Source organism: Benincasa hispida, chromosome 7 (assembly GCF_027475165.1).
Source record: "Benincasa hispida cultivar pf3 chromosome 7, pf3_genome.v1.1, whole genome shotgun sequence".
NCBI classification, from domain to species: domain Eukaryota; kingdom Viridiplantae; phylum Streptophyta; class Magnoliopsida; order Cucurbitales; family Cucurbitaceae; genus Benincasa; species Benincasa hispida.
In genome coordinates this window covers 7055241-7078207 of record NC_143484.1, presented here as the reverse complement: position 1 = coordinate 7078207, position 22967 = coordinate 7055241, and the positions used below count along the sequence as shown (strand labels likewise).

General features: G+C 37.6%; 8 non-coding genes and 1 pseudogene across 8 annotated transcripts; all 9 read right to left on the bottom strand.

Annotated features, from left to right (window-relative positions):
* Positions 1-12273: 12273 nt before the first annotated feature.
* On the bottom strand, positions 12274-12573 carry LOC150034892 (signal recognition particle RNA). The gene has a single exon (XR_016531007.1).
* A 390-nt stretch (positions 12574-12963) lies between these two features.
* Positions 12964-13265, bottom strand: LOC150034891 (signal recognition particle RNA). The gene has a single exon (XR_016530992.1).
* A 336-nt stretch (positions 13266-13601) lies between these two features.
* Positions 13602-13905, bottom strand: LOC150034890 (signal recognition particle RNA). Its single transcript, XR_016531006.1, has one exon.
* Positions 13906-14239: 334 nt separating this feature from the next.
* On the bottom strand, positions 14240-14541 carry LOC150034889 (signal recognition particle RNA). The gene has a single exon (XR_016530993.1).
* Positions 14542-14877: 336 nt separating this feature from the next.
* On the bottom strand, positions 14878-15178 carry LOC150034888 (signal recognition particle RNA). Its single transcript, XR_016530999.1, has one exon.
* A 332-nt stretch (positions 15179-15510) lies between these two features.
* Positions 15511-15811, bottom strand: LOC150034887 (signal recognition particle RNA). Its single transcript, XR_016530990.1, has one exon.
* A 334-nt stretch (positions 15812-16145) lies between these two features.
* Positions 16146-16447, bottom strand: LOC150034886 (signal recognition particle RNA). Its single transcript, XR_016530991.1, has one exon.
* A 1359-nt stretch (positions 16448-17806) lies between these two features.
* Positions 17807-18111, bottom strand: LOC150034885 (signal recognition particle RNA). Its single transcript, XR_016531000.1, has one exon.
* A 380-nt stretch (positions 18112-18491) lies between these two features.
* LOC150034884 (signal recognition particle RNA) lies at positions 18492-18766 on the bottom strand (annotated as a pseudogene).
* Positions 18767-22967: the final 4201 nt, after the last annotated feature.

Here is a 22967-nt window from a genome sequence, read left to right as displayed (position 1 = left end):
TTCTCTTCAACTACTTCTGGTTGTGTCTCCACTGCAACCTCATCCACCACAACTTCAGCCACCACAATCTCCTCCACCGCAACTTTTGAGGTTCCGTCATTGGTTTCTGCATTGGCAGTTACCTCAGGAGTCTCTAAGGCCAGAGTGCCTCGTTCTACCTCTTCTTTATTCACCACTGCCTCTGGCACCACCACCTCTTCATTCACCACCACCGCCACCTCCTCCGATAGTTTACACCCTTGCCTCGGGTAATCCCCCTCCTTGGTTGGTTTACAACCCCTACCTCGGGTAATCCCTCTCCTTGCTCCAGATTACTCAGAATGTTACCAAACACCTCTGTATCATCACGTCTCTTCTTCTCACTCTCAATTGAGATGGAAGAAGTTGGAACTAGTATGCTCTCAGTGTTTTGCCCCCTCTTGAACGGAGGAGGTCTGACCACTAAGTGGTTTCTCCAGGTTCTACTGGCGATTCTCGGGATGGTGTGGGGTTGGGCAATAAGTCTGCGACTGGTAGCGAGGAATGCTGCCTCTCACATGGCGATTTGGTCAGAGGAAGGGGTTGATGGTGAAGCAGAGTTTTAGGAAGCTTGGTTGGCCATGGATGATAAGCTTGGGAGGACTGGAAAAAAATCGCTAGGGTTTTGGGAAGAAGAAAGCTTCGTATGTGGGCTCTAGGGTTTTTAGTTTGCAAAATGGTGACAAGTCTCGAGACATTCAAAAGGCCCATCGCTCAAACTTCCATCATTTATGAAATTTCAGAAAAACATCCTTTCATCTACAGAATCATCATTGCTTTGGGATACAAAACGATTGGACTCTTCAAATGAAAAAAAGATTTTTCTTTAATGTTTTATTCAAATGGACGCAATGTAAAGATTAACGCAATGTGTTCACCAACGCAACTGCATCTTCACAGAGGACGGGCAACAACACATGCATCCCCGCAACATACCCCTTAACTAAACACATTTCTAGAGGATCGGGCGCACGGCATTGATACCAGTGCAACACTACCTCAACATAGTGCATTTTGCTAAAGACGGGCAAAGGACACACACGTGCGCAACACACCCCTCAGTTTCAACGCATTTGAGTTGGATGAATGCAAAGTGTATCTTGCTTGGTTCAAGATGAGTCCATTATCGCCTTGCATACTAGATGTTGATTATTTCATTTATTTATTTTATTTATTTTTCATCAACGCAAGTTGCTATGACTTGCGGCAATAAATTTTCTCTTTATTTCTCAATCATTCACAAATTATGGATTAACGCATTAATTACAGAAAAGTTAAAAGAATTAAAGAAAGTACAAAAATAAATGCAAAGGAAATAAATGAAGAATTAAATTCATAAAGTCAAGGAACGAATTAAATGAAGAAGTAAAGATAAAATTCAGGAATTCAATAAGACGGGAATTTAAAGAAAGCATTAAACATAGATGTGAGATATGGACCAGAAGATGCGTTTCTTTGAGTGAGCGCAATCCACATCCCTGCAGGCGATCCGACTTGTCTGCCCAATGTCCTAGGGACATTGCTCCTTTCCATTGGATCTTGGGGCTTCAGAGTTGCTAGGCAACGTTCCTGGTGCTCTATTTCTCAGCTCAGATGCCAGTTGGCCCACTTGGATCTCCAAGTTTCGAATTGAAGATGCCTGCGCTTGCATTACTACATCATTTTTGTCCATATATTGTTTAAGCAGGGCCTCCAATGAGCTTCCAGAGGTATTTGAAGATGAGGGTTGTTGGTTATGTGATTGCCTTGGTTGCCTTTTGTTCGAATTGTGGTGAAAAGGAGGATTTCCTCGACTGCCACTCTGATGGTTGATTGGCCCCCCTTGGTTAGGATTGCCTCCCCAACCGAAGTTAGGATGGCTCCTCTAGCCAGGATTGTAGGTGTTGTTGAAGGGGTTGTTTTGGATGGCGCATACTTGCTGAAGATTCGATGGGCATAGTTCTGCTACATGAGCCCCTCCACAATTAACGCAACTTATTGCAGCCACTTGAGCCGATGCAGCGGGTTGCACTGATTGTTTGGGGATGGCTCCTTGATTGATTGCCATCGATTGAAGGATGGAGGTCACCGTGGCCATTTGAGCGGCCAACGTGGTCATTGTCTTCGCAGCGACAATGGCAGTTTCATTCTTTCTTCATTCGGCGCCTCGGCCTCCATAGCCATCATCAATCTAGTCAACCATATTCCGCGATATGTGGTCAAGGATGACTTTAGCCTCAGTATACGTTTTGGCCATAAAACCTTCTGCGGGCAGTTATAAAAGGTCTCCATCAAAATCCAATCGGGTATCCCGATATGCGGGCAGTTTTTCACCAATCTTCTAAATCACACCCAGGCGGTGCTCAGGGTCTCATTCTCCATTTGCTCAAAGTTCAACATGTCCTTTTGTCGCCTTGCGTTGACAGCCAGTGGGAAGAACTTCTTCATGAATCACTCCACCAGTTGATCCCATGATGTGATCTCGTTTAGCTTCAATGAGTGAGCCCACCTCTTGGCTTCGTCCCTCAAGGTGTAAGGGAACAAATACAATCTAATACTCTCTGGGGTAATGCCAGGTAGTGAGAAGTTGCCACATATTTCGACAAAGCTGGTCAAGTGGGTATGCGGGTCTTCACCTTGCAGACCCCCAAATTACCCTTCATTTTGGATCATTTATAGCATGACCGGCTTTATTTCGAACCTTGCGTTCTCCTCAACAATATGCCTCGAAATCCTAGGCGAAAAATCATACAGGTTGGGTGCCGTATAATTCCTCATGGGGATGTTGCGATCAGCAGCAAGGAAAATAGGATCCTGCACTGGCCTAACAACCTCTTGATTTACTACAGGAACCGCATTGTCGTTATTATCTACCATACTCGCTGCTTTCTTCTGCCTTATCCAATTCTGACGTGCCCGTGAGGTACGCTCAATCTCAGGGTCAGCTTCGAATTCTGGTTCAGCATCAGTACTCAAAAACCGTCAAGCTACTCTCCGCATTGAACAGCCAGTACAACGAGATCTGTCCTGCAAAACACCACAAACACACTAAAACAATAAACTGTTAACCAGTCCCCGGCAATGGCGCCATAAACTTGTAACGCATATTTTTTGTATGTATGCAAGTCCATGCCATAAACTTGATGACATAGATTTTATGCGATGATATGTGATACTACTTCTAGGTATGCATTATTAATGAATGTTCTTATAGTATGTTGTGTGTTGTCACAAGTTTCCTTGCATTAAAACCAAGTATAATTTCACCGCAAGTTTCTCGGTGTGATTCGAGGTCGAACACAGGGACTGTTTGAGGTTATGGCGTTATGTTTGTGACATATGTGACCAAGGGTTTCTCAATTTATAAAAGAGTTTTGTGTACAAGTAATTAAACATGCGATAAAGTAAAGTAAAGCAGTAAAAATGCGATAATAACATAAATTGCGTTAAAGTAAATCTAAGCTAAGATGATACAAGATACAGGTTTCATGATACAAGATACTGAGGTTAAGGCTGGTTGTGAAGATTATACAAAGATCGTGTAATGTGGTAACAAGTCTTATGTGTGAAGTAGAAACAGAGAAGATAATTAATACAAACATCGCAAGTTCCTTAATTGCGTTAAAGATATAAGTACGGTTCCGCTTTTCCCTTGGCGTACACCTCTCGGTGATCGACCACGTTCCCACATCTCTGTGGTGAAACAGGGACGAATGTAGTGAAAGCAAGGTTGCTTCCATCTTTGGAAGTACTACTTGCTTTAGTTAACACATTCTTCTAACCTTCTCTCAACAGATCAGAATGACATCTTCACTTCTGCTCTCACAGGTGAAGATGCCGTCTAGCATGCCTTAGCTAAACGAATTTATCTCTTAGCATAGATTAAGTTACTCGTTTAATCTATATTAATTACCAAGGTATTAAGAAAACTTCATGGAGAAAACTATTAATGGAGGAACAGAAATAGATAAAAAAGTGGAAATGAAAGTGATCGAGACATTCAATAACACTATTTAACGTCTGATACATGATTTTTTAATGAAGGGATTAAGAGAATGAAATACAACTGATGAAATAGAGTTAGAAAAAAATACAAATAAACCCTAACATCTTGGTGCTGATCTGGATGGAAATTTGCTTGCCGGCATGGATGGATCATGCCGAAGGATGAGTTTCCCTCTCAGGCTTGCTCAATAGGTAGCAGGGATCTAAGCACAGAGCTTCACGGTGGGGATCTGACCGAATCACACTGAGACTCACCTCTCAGCCTTGTCTCTTTTCTTCCCAGATTTCTTCCGATCAGTACTCAGCTCAGCCTCTCTCTCAATAATCTAGCATCAATTAGCCCTCGTATCAAGTATATCTTCTTTGAATTCTATGGGGGTATTTATAGGTGAAAAGCTTTGACTCTTGGCTTGTGGACCCCACTTTCTATTATGGAAATTCCAAAGATGGAGGAATAAATATTCCTTCTGTTATGCAATCAGACTGTCAAATCTACACAACGGTTAGTTGTACACGTGTCACAATCCTCCGCGTTTGCGTTGCTCAGCTACATCTTCCAATCGGTTGCTCGCATGCGACATTGTTTTTATTACCGCATGAGGTTGAAATTCAGCTCGGGATCGACTGTCGCATTGCGCTGTCATTGCTTTAATCGTCTCTTCATTGTTGATTGACGAGCACAATGTGACAGAGATGTGTTGTTCAGTTTCTCGTTGAGCCTTGATCACAAAGGATGACTTGGTTTCCTGCAAAACAGTAGTAGAAATATCCTCTTCTACCATCTTAATGATGTTAGTGGGTGTAATTGCGTTAATTTATATTTATTTTATTTCTGAGCTAATTTTCATAAAATCAACGCATATTCCTTCTCTGTTGGCCGCAATATCTGAATAAGGCAGTATATATAACTTGTATTTCTACAAGTTATCACTAGACGAATGGAGAATTCAAGCATATGAAAATGCCAAGATCTACAAAAAACGTGTAAAGTGTTGGCATGACAAACGACTGTGAGAAAAGAATCTCCAGGTTGGTCAGAAGGTCTTGCTATTCAATTTTAGGCTACGACTCTTTTCGGGAAAATTAAAATCATGCTGCTCCGGACCATTGATAAATAAAGAAGTATTCCTGCACAGTGCGGTCGAATTAACTAATGAAGAAGGGACCAGCACATTCAAGGTCAATGGGTAAAGAGTCAGATGTATCACTGAGGAGATTTTCATCATGAGAAAACCTTCGTGGACCTGAGGAATTCAGACTGAAGAAGAAACGAGCAGTCCATGCATTGATATGCGACACAAACTCATCAGGGACGCATCTTTTTTTTTTTTTAGTATCCTTTTGATATTTTTCTTTCATAAACTTACCTTACTTTTTATATAACCACTACTCTTTAGAATTTCCAACTCTTTCGTTCACACTTTTTACCCTCTTGATAATTAACAATGATCGTAGTGAACGATTATGATGGAGTTATGCGATAACCTCAAACACGTGACTAGTTCGATCAGCCCATCGCAATCGAGGAATCAGCACACTGCAAGCAAGGATGCGATCAAAGATGATGCGGGTAATAGAGAAAATTTGGGGGTTGTGTCCTTCCTTGACTCATTTTATTTCAATTTTGAACTTCTCGCATTTCATTTTAAGATTGCTAAATTCTACTATCGCATCCTCTTTAGTTTGACGCAATCATTGAATTTTGATTACTTTATTTAGTCACCGCATTCTTATGATTCCAATGATGAAATTCATGCCTTTATTTCTTACCGCATGTACTAAAGTCAAATTAATTTTAGGACAGTCAATTCATTAAACATTTCTAAAAATTAGCGGGCTACCAAATTTCCTTCAAAACGATTTTTACGAAATTTCCTAAGTTCATCGCATGAGTTATTTCACCTATCGGCAATGAGGACATTGCTGTGTATAAATTTGGGGGTGCTAGTATTATTATTTTCGACCTTGCTACTTTTTGAATTTTAATTAAAAAATGGCAAAAAAAAAAATCATAACGTTGAGATCGGATCCCGCTCGTAGTTGGATGTCCGCATGATGCCCCTGGGGACAAGCCAAAACGAAGGTGGGAATCGTGATCAACGCATAAACCAAGTGATCGCAACTCCGCTGCCAAATAAAATGGGCATGAGTTTAGACTGAGAAAGAGCGCCTTGCTCGTAGTTGGATGCTCGATGACATTCGTGGGGACAAGCCAAAGAGAAAGCTAAGCACTTGGATCAATGCAAGATCATAAAAAGAATATCTAAATCGAGCAAGGATAAAAATCACTTGGAAACACCCTGATTGGAGAAATTTTGAAATAAATCATGCCATGTCCTAGAAATAAAGTTTTTTTTTAAGGTTAAACTTGCGATCCCTAAAGATTAGAAATATTTTAGGAAGAGATCAGGATAGAAATTAAGAAGGCATTGGTTCATGAAATTTGAATAAGGCACCTTAAGAAGTCTAGGTAGGGTACAAGCGGTTGACTTTTTAAAAAAAAATCTTTAGTTTATGCTTGAGGACAAGCATTGTTTTAAACTCAAAGGTGTGATAACGGGTAGAAATACACGTTATTACAACTCAAATAAGTAAAACAATGAGAGAATGCGATGGTAAAATAAGCAATATCATGTCCAAAAGCGCTAAATTGAAAGTAATTGAATTGCATGCACCCATCATATAAAAGCAGCTAATTTACTTATTTCGTGCATGAAAAATGCGATGGCAGAAGTAAAATTGCGATCCAAAGGAACTAGGCGTCAGTGCGCTTGAAGATTGCGATAACAAAGTCATGCGATCGTGAGAAGTTTCCTAAAAAGTTGCCGCATAAAGACTGCACATCAAGGTGACAACATAATAAATCATGATGGGACAGAAAGCTGATAACTGTCGAATTTGAATATAGTTGACAAGCCGTTAAAGCCACACTGTAGAAAGTACACTAAACTTTCGGTGACCATTAATCGGCGTATCAAAGAAGGAAAATTAATGACAACCCATCATTGCAATCATTAAAGAGAAAGGCTACTTCATCTTGAGCTCTATAAATACCGAAGGCCACCAGTGTAAAAGGGTTAAGAAATTAGTTAACAAGGATATATACTTCTGCTTCCATTCACGCACATACTCATAGATATACTTAGAAGACGAAGATGAACAAGGAGACGAGGAAGCTGAGAGATCATTCTCAGATAGATCGAGAGACTGTCGGAAAGCGTTACAAAGGAGAGAGGGGGCCACGAGAGCAAGAATACACATCGAGAACAGAATTGGAGTGAAAAAGAACAGTGTAAAAGGCAACGGGAAGCAAGACATTACTTACTGAGCTTCTTATCTCTCAATTCCATTTGTTATTTTGTATTCAGTACTTTATTTATAGAAAATGGAAATCTCATTTCAATCTATGTTCTATCTCTCCATATTCCGCATGAGTAGCTAAATTTCTGAATGGGTTGAGAAGTACTTAGCTAGCATGACTTAAGATTTACATTTTATGCAATCATCTTCTCTTATATATGTGTCATTCACCCTTTAGAGATACTTGAGAGAGTAGTCTAAAGATAGAATTTAGACTTGAGAGAGTCAAATTAGAATCTAGGCTTGAGAGAGTCAGATTAAAACCGCATAATCAAGAAATAGAAACCTAGACATAAGTTTTATTGCTATTAACACATCGCATGCACCTTAGAAATAGGATATGATAGTATGCGGTCACCTTGTTTATGTGCGCATCATTCATCATCGCATAGACAAGAATAGAGGCTTAGACATAAGTCCTATCGACTTTTTCGTATACATCGCATGTGTCTTAGAAACAGGAATTATGGTATTTTGCATTGAGAGATGACGTACTGTTATTTGTGTGTAGCGTGATCACATAACTTGTACATAATCTTAGGAAGTGTTAGCTAAACCTCTTCTCAACCCCTTCGTCGCATACTCATTGTAACTATTGATTTCATTAACTCTACGTTCAACTCCATAACATAGGAAAAATTCTTAATCAAAACACCATCCACTCATTTGCTTTCATCACCGCAAGAGAATCAAAGTGACTGTCACGTATTTACTTAGTAGTCCCTATGTTCAACCCTGGACTTACCAGGAAACCTAATAAGGCTTATACTTGGGTCTTGTTAGGAAAAATTGTATGATCACCACATAACACATATCACCGCAAAATCACATCATAATTGCACGCATCAACTATTCCTCTTGTTCACAAGTCAAGTTCTTCAAAATAATCATGGGCAAAGTTTTAGCTTCTCCCAGATAGGCATACTTCAAATTATCAGAAAGCTCTTTCAGTTCCACTTTAGGTGCCTACATGACAAAAGGAAGGATCTTTTCAGATGAATCATTCTTAGAACAAGAAGGCATCCTTATTGGTTCTGTCATGGATAAAGTGGGAAGCTCCTCTAGTGAGATCAGTTCGCCTGAATCATCCTCGTCATCATTATATACATCCCAAACTACTTCTTGCTCAAGACAATCAAACACATCAATTTGGCATAAAGACTATACATGCCCAACGATGTGAGATTTCATAGCATAAAAAATGTTAAACTTAACTACCTCACTGTCAAACTCAACAGACAAAGTACCTTCATCCACATAGATCTTGGTTTTGGCTATTTTTATGAAAGACTGACCAAGCAAGATCGATGCAGATGAAATCGACGTGGGTTCTTCCATTTTAAGAATATAAAAATCAGCAGGAAAAAGAAGATCATTAACTTGCACTAGGACATCTTCTATGATTCCTAGTTGATGAATGATAGACCTATCAGCTAAGTGAATTATAACACCAAATTTAGTCAGGTCTTTTAATTTTTGTTTTTGGTAAATTGAATATGGCACAAGATCTAACATAGCTTTTTCAATTTTTTTTCTTTCCAATAACACAAGGTAGGGAGAACATACCTAGATCCTTTTGTTTTTTAGGCAAGTTCTTCTGAAGGATCACAGACACAGATTGACTTACCACCATCTTCTCATTCTCTTTTGCTTGCCTCTTCCTCGTGCATAATTCTTTAAGAAACTTGGAATATTTGGGAATTTTCTTCATAGCATCAAGAATAGGTATGTTGATCTCCACCTTCTTTGATGTTTTTAGTAGATCCTTATCCTTGTCTCCCATGGGCTTCTTTGGTCTTGCAAGCCTGGAAGGAAAAGGTGCTTTAGGCATATAAGAATTTAATGGAGGAAGAGGGTTAAAAGATATTGATACTCTTTTTTTCTTGTCTTGTATTGTTTTTGTTGCAGAATCTGAGGAAGTTCTTTCTTGCACTTTTATCTCTGGATTTTTTGGTTCAACAGGTGGCTCCAACTCCTTGCCACTCTTGAGCGTTATTGAACTCACATTCTCCCTCGAGTTCGACTCCAATTGAGATGGAAACTTTCCAGACTGTCTTTCCAATTTGCTCATTGAGGTAGCTAATTGAGAGACTTGGGTCCTCAAAGAGTCAAGGGTGTTCTTTGGGTCCCATTGAAATTTAAGAGAATGATCAACTAGACTTTTCACAATATCTTCCATGGACATATATGAGCTAGATAAAGGTCTGACTGAATGGGTCTCGCTGTCTGTTTTGCCCATTGAAATTATAGCCTCCAACAACATTTACCTTGGGTATTTCACTCCGTGGAGCACTCAAAAAAACGTCGGTTGTGTGTCCCGTTCCATGGAACACTTGGCAAACAACAACGATCTGGCTCTTTTTCACATTGGCTCACTGTTTCACAACATAAACCTGGCCAGATATCTCTTTTTGCAATTCACTTACCTCATTGGCTGATTTTACATCGACTGGAGCCATTGTGCCAAATAGTTGGTTTAAATTTGATGGTGGGGGAACTTTGCACAGGTTTTCTTGAATTGTTCCCAATACTCGTGAAGCATCTTTCCATCGAACTGCATAATACTGTAGATTTCCTTTCTAATATTGGCAGCTCGAGATGCTGGGAAGAAATTTTCCAAAAACTACCTCTGCAACTCCTCCAAGGATGTGATGCTCCCTGGTGGAAGGATATAGAGACATTCCTTGGAATCTTCCTTCAACGAGAAGAGGAATGCCCTTATATTAATTTGTTGTTGAATCACCCTGTTTCGTCTCATACCATCGCACACCACATAAAATTCCTTCAAGTGCTTGTGCGGGTCTTCACCTGGTAGACCAGAAAAGGAAGGGAGTAAGTGAATTAGTCTAGACATTAGTTCAAAATCACCTATTGTTTTTGGATAGGCAATGAAAAGAGGCTACTAAGTGAAATCAGGTGTCATGAGCTCCCTAAGAATTTTCTCACGTTCAACCATGATTATCGGTGCGTTTTCAGGTACATCTTCTTCTTTAGACTCTTCTTCCAATGTGTCATCAATACAAATATTTCATTGAAGCGTAGCTTGTTGTCTCTTTTCTCTCCTAATTCTCCGCTCTTCCTGATAGATTTCTACAAAATAGAATAATCTAGAGTCTCCGGGAGTACTGGTCATGCATCAAAAGAGAAAATTGATTAGCAAGAAAGGCACTATAAGCCTGAGAAATCAATTGGCTCCCCAACAGCGATGCCAAATTTGGTCAAACGCTTGCAACTTATCGTCGCTTATAAACCCTTGCTGACAAAATAAAATTTATAAATCTCTGTACAAGCAACTCATACTAACCAGTAGTACAATTTAGAAACTTATAGGAAGTAACCATGGGGGTTTTGTTAAGATAATCTACATATTTGCATGAAAATTAAAGTGTGCGAGTGAATTAAAATGTGTAGAGTGAGTTGTGTGAATTTTGTGCAAAAAAAAAAAAAAAAAAAAAAAAAAAAAATCAATCAAACAAAAAATGTAGCTTGGGTCATCTTCTTATCAATTATTTGAGCGAGATCAATCTACGTTAGAAAGTAATTCTTATTAAATGGGACTCCAAATTAACTTCACAAAATTACTTAACGTTTGCCTCAATGTAATTAACTACCTAACGACTATAAACTAGGGTCAATAAAGGCAATTAATCAAACCATCGTAGCTTAATTTGTCAGGTTATCCATGAAGGGGAGATTGAAGAGTAATTCAAGATGAAATTCTCAATAAATTAAAACAAGCCTCGGTAAAATACAACCAAATCTCAAGAATCAAGTAGGAATGAAAAGAAACTACAAACCCAAGCTAAGTTCTTACCTCCTAGCCACATATCATGCTCTAAATTCAGTAATATCCTTTAATAATGGAAAAAGTGGTAAAATATTTTAGGAATTCGAGTTAAGGAGAAGGAAAATTGAGCTAAAAATGGAAAAACAATGTTACGACCTATGTTTCCGACGAAAATTTAATATATAGCAATTGTCGCAGCGTTGCAACGCTGCGCAAAAGCACTGCAATGCTGTGCAACGCAATACGCGCGCTTTCACTTCAACTTTGTAGCATTGCAATGCTACCCTATTTCTTCACGAAATAGGTAGCATCTGTCTTCTAGCATTGCGCAACGCTCCAACTGGGGCCAATTTTGTACAATTTCACTCCTATCTTGGCTGTTTTATCGTCTTTTTGTCCCAAACGCTTCATTCGACCTCTTGTACACTTGAGACGTACAAATTCATCAATTAGATGAATTAAATAGCCAAACGATCTTGAATCAAGCAGAGGGAGATAATACATTTTCGGTGCTATCAAAATTATCATTAATTTGATCTTATTTTCACTCAATTATAATTTTCTTATTATAATTATAAATTACTCAATAAATTATCAAGTTCTTTTTCATTTTTTTTTTTTCATTATCTTTAACGTTTAAAACAATGTGTGGAAAAAATCCATATTATTAATGGCATAAAATTGAAACGTCATTATTTTTGTTTAGATTTTAATGTCTTTTGGGTGAGAGCTGTTTTTATTTAGATTTTAACATGGGTTACAAGCCTTTGCTACATGGCTCGACGATGGTGTTTCTTCAGACTTCAATACATAAACAATTACGTAGTTTGATAATTTTCAAATGTGGGAAGAGTATGAAAATGGAAGTCAATGTTCTTCTCTCAAACTTGCAATCGCTTTTTTTTTTAAAAAAACACCACAAGTATATCGCATAAGTCGTCACAAGAATAAAAAAATTTTCTACTTTGGCGCCATAAATACATTTATTATATGAAAAAAAAAAAATACCATTAAAAGTCCAGAATTGAAACTGTTGTTAACATCAATACATGGAACAACAAATAATTTGAAAATTCATATGCCTGAGGTATTTATTTATTTTATTTGTTTAGTCGAAAGGAGGAAAAAATGGTTGTTGCGTTTAGAACATCCTACAAGGGAATATTGGGCTTTAGTAGAACTTGCTCGTTATCTGTCCACTGACGAGAGTAGGAGGTGACGTTGCTCTGTAAAGCCAGCCTCACGCAGTTTCCTCCGATCTAAAGGCAATGCACTCTAGGCTTTCGTCAAGAATGCATGTCAACGCCCGTCTGAAAATGTGGCGAGCAATAGAACTCTTCCTAGTCCTATCCAAGTGGAAGGAACAAACCTCTAACCACCTTACTGCCCCCACATTGGATACAAGCCTTTGCTACAGGCTCGGCGAGGGTGTTTCTTCAGACTTCATACATAAACAAATTACGAAAAAAAAAAAAAAAAAAAAAAAAAAAAAAAGAAAAAAAAAAAAATAAAAAAAAAAAAAAAAAAAAAAAAAAAAAAAAAAAAAAAATAAGTTTGATAATTTTCAAATGTGGGACAAGTATGACAATGGAAGTCAATGTTCTTCTCTCAAACTTGCAATCGCTTTTTTTTTTTAAAAAAACACCACAAGTATATCGCATAAGTCGTCACAAGAATAAAATTATGAAAAAAAAATGCCATGAAAAGTCAAGAATTCAAACTGTTGTTAACAACAATACATGGAACAACAAATAATTTGAAAATTCATATGCCTGAGGTATTTATTTATTTTATTTGTTTAGTCGAAAGGAGAAAAAAATGGTTGTCGCGTTTAGAACATCCTACAAGGGAATATTGGGCTTTAGTAGAACTTGCTCGTTATCCGTCCACTGACAAGAGTAGGAGGGACGTTGCTCTGTAAAGCCAGCCTCACGCAGTTTCCTCCGATCTAAAGGCAATGCACTCTAGGCTTTCGTCAAGAATGCAATGTCCAACTCTCGTCTTGAAATGGGCGAGCAAGTAGAACTCTTCCTAGTCCCATCCAAGTGGAAGGAACAAACCTCCAACCACCTTAAATCCCCCACATGGGTTACAAGCCTTTGCTACATGGCTCGGCGATGGTGTTTCTTCAGACTTCAATACATAAACAATTACGTAGTTTGATAATTTTAAAATGTGGGACAAGTATGACAATGGAAGTCAATGTTCTTCTCTCAAACTTGCAATCGCTTTTTTTTAAGAAAGAACCACAAGTATATCGCATAAGTCATCACAAGAATAAAATTTTCTACTTTGGCGCCATAAATACATTTATTATATGAAAAAAGAAATACCATTAAAAGTCCAGAATTGAAACTGTTGTTAACATCATCAATACATGGAACAACAAATAATTTGAAAATTCATATGCCTGAGGTATTTATTTGTTTTATGTGTTTAGTCGAAAGGAGGAAAAAATGGTTGTCGCGTTTAGAACATCCTACAAGGGAATATTGGGCTTTAGTAGAACTTGCTCGTTATCCGTCCACTGACGAGAGTAGGAGGGACGTTGCACTGTAAATGCCAGCCACACGCAGTTTCTCCGATCTAAAAAGGCAATGCACTCTAGTCTTTCGTCAAGAATGCAAATGTCCAACTCCGTCTTGAAATGGGCAGCAAGTAGAAGCTCTTACCCTATCCCATCAAGTAGAAGGAACAAACCACCAACCACCTTAAAGCCCTCACATGGGTTACAAGCCTTTGCTACATGGCTCGGCGATGGTGTTTTCTTCAGACTTCAATACATAAACAATTACGTAGTTTGATAATTTTCAAATGTGGGACAAGTATGACAATGGAAGTCAATGTTCTTCTCTCAAACTTGCAATCGCTTTTTTTTGAAAAAGCACCACAAGTATATCGCATAAGTCCTCACAAGAATAAAATTTTCTACTTTGGCGCCATAAATACATTTATTATATGAAAAAAGAAATACCATTAAAAGTCCAGAATTGAAACTGTTGTTAACATCAATACATGGAACAACAAATAATTTGAAAATTCATATGCCTGAGGTATTTATTTGTTTTATTTGTTTAGTCGAAAGGAGGAAAAAATGGTTGTCGCGTTTAGAACATCCTACAAGGGAATATTGGGCTTTAGTAGAACTTGCTCGTTATCCGTCTACTGACGAGAGTAGGAGGTGACGTTGCTCTATAAAGCCAACCTCACGAAGTTTCCTCCGACCTAAAGGCAATGCACTCTAGGCTTTCGTCAAGAATGCAATGTCCAACTCCCGTCTTGAAATGGGCGAGCAAGTAGAACTCTTCCTAGTCCCATCCAAGTGGAAGGATAAACCTCCAACCACCTTAAAGCCCCCACATGGGTTACAAGCCTTTGCTACATGGCTCGGCGATGGTGTTTCTTCAGACTTCAATACATAAACAATTACGTAGTTTGATAATTTGCCAATGTGGGACAAGTATGACAATGGAAGTTAATGTTCTTCTCTCAAACTTGCAATCGCTTTTTTTAAAAAAAACAACACAAGTATATCGCATAAGTCGTCACAAGAATAAAATTTTCTACTTTGGCGCCATAAATACATTTATTATATGAAAAAAAAAATACCATTAAAAGTCCAGAATTGAAACTGTTGTTAACATCAATACATGTGAACAACAAATAATTTGAAAATCATATGCCCTGAGTAATTTATTTGTTTTTATTGTTTAGTCGAAAGGAGGAAAAAATGTGATGACGTGTTAGAACATCCTACAAGGGAATATTAGGGCTTTATAGTAAACTTGCTCGTTATCCGTCCACTGACGAGAGTAGGAGGTGACGTACTCTATAAAGCCAGCCTCACGCAGTTTCCTCCGATCTAAAGGTAATGCACTCTAGGCTTTCGTCAAGAATGCAATGCCCAACTCTCGTCTTGAAATGGGCGAGCAAGTAGAACTCTTCCTAGTCCCATCCAAGTGGAAGGATAAACCTCCAACCACCTTAAAGCCCCCACATGGGTTACAAGCCTTTGCTACATGGCTCGGCGATGGTGTTTCTTCAGACTTCAATACATAAACAATTACGTAGTTTGATAATTTTCCAATGTGGGACAAGTATGACAATGGAAGTGAATGTTCTTCTCTCAAACTTGCAATCGCATTTTTTAAAAAAAACACCACAAGTATATCGCATAAGTCGTCACAAGAATAAAATTTTCTACTTTGGCGCCATAAATACATTTATTATATGAAAAAAAAATACCATTAAAAGTCCAGAATTGAAACTATTGTTAACATCAATACATGGAACAACAAATAATTTGAAAATTCATATGCCTGAGGTATTTATTTATTTTATTTGTTTAGTCGAAAGGAGGAAAAAATGGTTGTCGCATTTAGAACATCCTACAAGGGAATATTGGGCTTTAGTAGAACTTGCTCGTTATCCGTCCACTGACGAGAGTAGGAGGGACGTTGCTCTGTAAAGCCAGCCTCACGCAGTTTCCTCCGATCTAAAGGCAATGCACTCTAGGCTTTCGTCAAGAATGCAATGCCCAACTCTCGTCTTGAAATGGGCGAGCAAGTAGAACTCTTCCTAGTCCCATCCAAGTGGAAGGATAAACCTCCAACCACCTTAAAGGCCCCACATGGGTTACAAGCCTTTGCTACATGGCTCGGCGATGGTGTTTCTTCAGACTTCAATACATAAACAATTACGTAGTTTGATAATTTTCCAATGTGGGACAAGTATGACAATGGAAGTTAATGTTCTTCTCTCAAACTTGCAATCGCTTTTTTTAAAAAAAACACCACAAGTATATTGCATAAGTCGTCACAAGAATAAAATTTTCTACTTTGGCGCCATAAATACATTTATTATATGAAAAAAAAAATACCATTAAAAGTCCAGAATTGAAACTATTGTTAACATCAATACATGGAACAACAAATAATTTGAAAATTCATATGCCTGAGGTATATATTTATTTTATTTGTTTAGTCGAAAGGAGGAAAAAAATGGTTGTCGCGTTTAGAACATCCTACAAGGGAATATTGGGCTTTAGTAGAACTTGCTCGTTATTCGTCCACTGACGAGAGTAGGAGGTGACGTTGCTCTGTAAAGCCAGCCTCACGCAGTTTCCTCCGATCTAAAGGTAATGCACTCTAGGCTTTCGTCAAGAATGCAATGCCCAACTCTCGTCTTGAAATGGGCGAGCAAGTAGAACTCTTCCTAGTCCCATCCAAGTGGAAGGATAAACCTCCAACCACCTTAAAGCCCCCACATGGGTTACAAGCCTTTGCTACATGGCTCGGCGATGGTGTTTCTTCAGACTTCAATACATAAACAATTACGTAGTTTGATAATTTTCCAATGTGGGACAAGTATGACAATGGAAGTGAATGTTCTTCTCTCAAACTTGCAATCGCATTTTTTAAAAAAAACACCACAAGTATATCGCATAAGTCGTCACAAGAATAAAATTTTCTACTTTGGCGCCATAAATACATTTATTATATGAAAAAAAAATACCATTAAATGGTTGTCGCGTTTAGAACATCCAAGGGAATATTAGAACTTGCTCGTTACGTTGCTCTGTATAGCCAGCCTCACGCAGTTCCTCGATCTAAATGCAATGCACTCTAGGCTTTCGTCAAGAATGCAATGCCCAACTCTCGTCTTGAAATGGGCGAGCAAGTAGAACTCTTCCAAGTCCCATCCAAGTGGAAGGAACAAACCTCTAACCACCTTAAAGCCCCCACATGGGTTACAAGCCTTTGCTACATGGCTCGGCGATGGTGTTTCTTCAGACTTCAATACATAAACAATTACGTAGTTTGATAATTTTCCAATGTGGGACAAGTATGACAATGGAAGTTAATGTTCTTCTCTCAAACTTGAAATCGCTTATTTAAAAAAAAACGCCACAAGTATATCGCATAAGTCGTCACAAGAATAAAATTTTCTACTTTGGCGCCATAAATACATTTATTATATGAACAAAAAAATACCATTAAAAGTCCAGAATTGAAACTGTTGTTAACATCAATACATGGAACAACAAATAATTTGAAAAAAATTCATATGCCTGAGGTATTTATTTATTTTATTTGTTTAGTGGAAAGGAGGAAAAAATGGTTGTCACGTTCAAGCTAGCCTCATGCAGTTTCCTCCGATCTAAAGGCAATGCACTCTAGGCTTTCGTCAAGAATGCAATGTCCAACTCCCGTCTTGAAATGGGCGAGCAAGTAGAACTCTTCCAAGTCCCATCCAAGTGGAAGGAACAAACCTCCAACCACCTTAAAGCCCCCACATGTGTTACTAGCCTTTGCTATATGGCTCAGCGATGGTGTTTCTTCAGACTTCAATACATAAACAATTACGTAGTTTGATAATTTTCCAATGTGGGACAAGTGTGACAATGGATGTTAATGTTCTTCTCTCAAACTTGCAATCGCTTTTTTAAAAAAATACACCACAATTATATCGCATAAGTCATCACAAGAATAAAATTTTCTACTTTGGTGCCATAAATACATTTATTATATAAAAAAAAATGCCATGAAAAGTCAAGAATTGAAACTGTTGTTAACAACAATACATGGAACAACAAATAATTTGAAAATTCATATGCCTGAGGTCGAATGATTTATTAATTTTGTTTAGAAAGGAGAAAAAAATGGTTGTCGCGTTTAGAACATCCTACAAGGGAATATTGGGCTTTAGTAGAACTTGCTTGTTATCCGTCTCTACTGACGAGAGTAGGAAGTGACAGTGCTCTGTAAAGCCAGCCTCACGCAGTTTCCTCCGATCTAAAGGCAATGCACTCTAGGCTTTCGTCAAGAATGCAATGTCCAAATCCCATCTTGCAATGGGCGAGCAAGTATAACTCTTCCAAGTCCCATCCAAGTGGAACGAACAAACCTTCAACCACCTTAAAGCCCCCACATGGGTTACAAGCCTTTGCTATATGGATCGGCGATGGTGTTTCTTCTGACTTCAATACATAAACAATTATGTAGTTTGATAATTTTCAAATGTGGGACAAGTATGACAATGGAAGTTAATGTTCTTCTCTCAAACTTGCAATAGCTTTTTTTCAAAAAACACAACAAGTATATCGCATAAGTTGTCACAAGAATCTACTTTGGCGCCATAAATACATTTATTATATGAAAAAAAAATGCCATGAAAAGTCAAGATTTGAAACTGTTGTTAACAACAGGTGATTTTTTATTTTTTTTTTACCAATAATGAAATTGACCTTTATAAATAAAGAAATATATGGAACAACAAATAATTTAAAAATTCATATGTGAGGTCGAACAATTTATTAACTTTGTTTGTTTAGAAAGGAGAAAACAATGGTTTTCGAGTTTAACATGCTACAAGGCAATATTGGGCTTTAGTAGAACTTGCTCGTTATCCGTCCAATGACGAGAGTAGGAGGTGACATTGCTTTGTAAAGCCAGCTTCACGCAGTTTCCTCCAATCTAAAGGCAATGCACTCTAATCTTTCGACAAGAATGCAATGTCCAACTCCTGTCTTGAAATGGGCTAGGAAGTAGAAGGAACAAACCACCAACCACCTTAAAGCCCCCACATGAGTTACAAGCCTTTGCTACGTGGCTCCACGATGGTCTTTCTTCACACTTCAATACATAGACAATTATGTAGTTTGATAATTTTACAATTTGGGACAAGTATGACAATGGAAATTAATGTTCTCTTCCCAAACTTGCAATGGCTTTTTTTAAAAAAACACCACAAGTACATCGTATAAGTCGTCACAAGAATAACATTATCTCCGTTGCCGCAATAAATACATTTATTATATGAAAACAAAATTCCATGGAAAGTAAAGATGTGAAACTATTGTTAACAACCGGTGAATTTTTTTTTTCCCATAATGAAATTGACCTTTATAAATAAAGAAATACATGGAACAACAAATAATTTGAAAATTCATAGGCCTGAGGTCGAATGATTTATTAATTCTCATGCTAAGTGTTAGAAACTATGATTTCTTTGAAGATATTTGTCATGCTAAGTGTTTAAATGAAGTGCCAAGCAACGTATTTGTGAAACTGTTTCTCATGCTAAGTAAAGCATGTTTTCCATGGAATTGACATGATTTAAATATTTTATCTTGTCCAAATACTTTCAGCATGTCTTAGTAACTCCATTTTCACGATGTTTACTAGTGTATGGGTTTTCCAAGTATGTTTTCCATGTCTAACGCATGCTAGTGGTTTTTATAAGCTGGTTCAGTATGTTTTAAGCCAACTGATTTCACAAAGTATGAAGCATGTGTTAGGGTTAAAGCTAAGGTTGAATGAAGCTTGATGTACTATGTTTTAAATACCTAAGGTTGTCAAAGTACATGCGTTGGTATTCCTAAACTCAATGAAAAGGGGATACTGAAGGTAAGGAAGTATCCTAAAGAGTTTTCTATGTTATATTTGAAAACTATTCTTTTAATGCTCTTCGAGAACTTGATAGCTTAAGTGAGCCGGATACTGAAGGTAAGAAAGGTATTTGAATAAATATACCGAAAGTGTTGACAATACATAGAAAACACCACGTGCACATTGGTAATACGACGTTGAGCGATTGAGCAAAAAGGGTTCTCCCCGACTAAGGTTGACGTTGAGGGATTGAGCAAAAGGGTTCTCCCTGACTAATGTTGACGTTGAGAGATTGAGCAAAAGGGTTCTCCCTGACTAAGGTTGATGTTGAGGGATTGAGCAAAAGGGTTCTCCCCGACTAAGGTTGACGTTGAGGGTTAGATCGAATAGTTCACTCTCAACTAAGGATAAAGGGAGGTCGAAGTATGGGTCTCATAGGTTATATACCAGCAAAGGGAGGCTGAGGTATGGGTCTCTTGGCCGGTAACAGACGTTGGGAGCTAGAGCGATGTATGCTCGTTCTCAACTAAGGAATAATGATGCTTAATGATGGTTTTAAAGGTTTTGTGTACACGTTTTCCTGGTACATTTTAGTTCGAATATTATGTTTTTGAGCTTTCAGTTTAAGCATGAAATTTATGTTTTTATTGTCACTCACTGGGCTTCTAGCTCACTTTTTCAAATGTTTTCCTTTTCAGGTAGCGGTCAGTTCCCAAAAGACTTTTCTGCTTCTGGTCTGCCACTCAAAGAAACAAGTTGAAGGAAGTGTAATTGAAAACCTGTATTAGTTAGTACACATGTGTCTGTCTAGTGACTAGTATTCTAGATGGGGCTCACTAAGTTGTAATATTCATGTATGAACAATGCTGCGAAACCCTGCAATGTAAATGTGTTAAGTTCCGAGTTAATATGTTGGTATATTGATGATATATATGTATTCAGGGTTTGAGTAAAAGTTAACAGGTTTGTTAGGTAGTAAGTGCCAGCAAAAGGGTTCGTAACTGCTGCAGTCACAATTCCATCCAAGTTAAAAGGGTAATCTGAAGTTGGGTGTGACAAATAGTCTTAGAACATGAAGATTGTTTTCCACTTTAAAAAAACAAATATTAATACCATTCTTTGAAATAAACACTTTATTGATATAGAATTGAATACAATAGTTTTGTTATAATAATCACTTTACATAAATTAAGTTCCTTTTCAAACCAGGAACAACATATATATTTTCAAGTAAAACATATTTGTTCTACAAAGTCAACTGAAGTCCTCCCACTACCACAACTGAGACGACGTGCCCAGTTCCAACAAGCATCGTCATCTCTCTAGCTTCCAGTTGCCGCTAGGAACTAATTCCGTAAAATAAAGAACAAATATGGTTAGTGGTGCCTAAATCAATTATCCAGGCAGAATCATCATTCTCCACTAAACAGGTCTCTAATACAAGTAAATCATATTTACCTTGCTTGACCTTATTCTTTTCTGCCAAGTATTTGGGACAGTTTCTCTTCCAATGTCCCTCCTGGTTGCAATGGAAACAAATTCTCAGTCTTAGCCTTCTTTCCCCTTCCGGCAGCAGCTACTAGGCATAGACTTTGTTCTAGAATGCAGTTTGTAGTAGTTACGAGTACCTATTTATTATACACTCTCTTTTATTTCCTAGCTTGACATTCTCCACATGTACTTCCATTATAGCTACCAATATTTGGAAGCCCAATCACAACATTTCTCATCACAACCTTCTGTATAGTTTTAACACTGAGATGCTCAAGTCGTTTATACCATAGAACAAATTCATCTTACTTAAGCACAAGACAACTTTGCTTTAAGTCAGTAGGGGTCCACAGATAGCAGTTGTTAGATGAACGTTTTCCAGTCATGACAAAAGTTTTAGCACTATTCGTGACAACACAACGATCTTTGGTAAAATTCACATTCAGCCCCTAATCACACTATTGGCTTATACTAATAAGATTTTCTTTCAAGCCTTTGACAAACATTACATCATTAAGAACACACCCTAGATATTTTAATTTTCCTTTGCCAATAATCTTCCCTGTAGCTCCATCACTAAATGTGACATGACCAGATCCAACAACCTTAATGTTAGGAATATAGCTCTTTTCACCTATCATGTGCTAGGAGCAGCCACTATAAAAAAACAATCACCTTTAGTTGAGGACCAAAGAGATCTAAGAAAAACATTACAACAATTTCGGTTTGATTTTACTTTCTAGACTTGCTTAACCGTATGAAAACCTAATCTTCTATTATAGACATGCTTAAAGATCCTAGTATGGTTTGTACATTTATGATATGTACCTATGCAATTTGTAGCAATAGGGTCTAATACGACCCATTTTTCGATAGAAATGACACGTCCATCACATCTATTTTGATCATTTTTGTTTTGAGGTTGACTAAGGATAGAAAATTCAATCTGAGATTTTTTCCAAGGCTTTTTCTCTTTAACAAAAACAATTTTATGTTTTCCTTTCTCTAAATACTATTTTCCTTTTGAGAAACTGGGACTAGAGAATTCAATACCACAAAAATCCCTAGATTGTTTACGTTTAGAAATAATTTGTTCAAGATGATCAGTTCCTAAATTAAGCATCCTTATAGATTTGCATATTGATTCTTTCTCAGCTTTGACTTTATTGTGTTCACGCTTCAAATCAGAGATAACAGTCATGAGTTGAGTATTGTCAACAATAAGAGATTATATTTATCCCTTTTGAACATCTAGAGCCTTAGCATCCTCACATCATTTTTTCCACTGAACATGATATATAGAAGCAATTGATGAGTCATAGGATCCACCATCACCACTAATAGCAATAAATTCATCAATGAGTTTTTGTCCTTAGAGCTTTCAAATGAAATGCAACTGACAAAGGCTTTGACATCTTTTTTCCAGATTACTGAAAAGGTCATCACATAACTCTTGTTCTATTTGTTCAGATAAGTTAGACATCTGACTGATAGTGGCCAAATCTGTCACATTCTATGCATCCAAAAAACTTATCTTTATTTATATCAGTTCCCCCTTAGTTGTCAATGTCCCTTTTTGCATGTTGAGATCTTTGAGAGTTAGACCCGAAATTGTTACGATTCGTAGACATTCTTCGAGAGTAAAGTCCAAACTTCTTCTCAAATTTTTCATAGCACGGGAAAACTGTTTTGATAATAACGATGTTCCATCAGCTGAATTTTCTTTAGGTTCCTCTCAAGATACAAAAGGGTGTTTGTAATTGAAGATTGTAGAGCAATTCTGTTGTTTCTCTTCTCATGTCTGTCATTAAGTGACATTTCAAAGGTAAGTAATAATCCAAAGAGATCATCAAATTTTATAGTGGAGATATTCTGAGCTTCTTCTATGATAGTGACCTTCATGTCGAATCTCTTCGGTAGAGATCTAAGAATTTTTC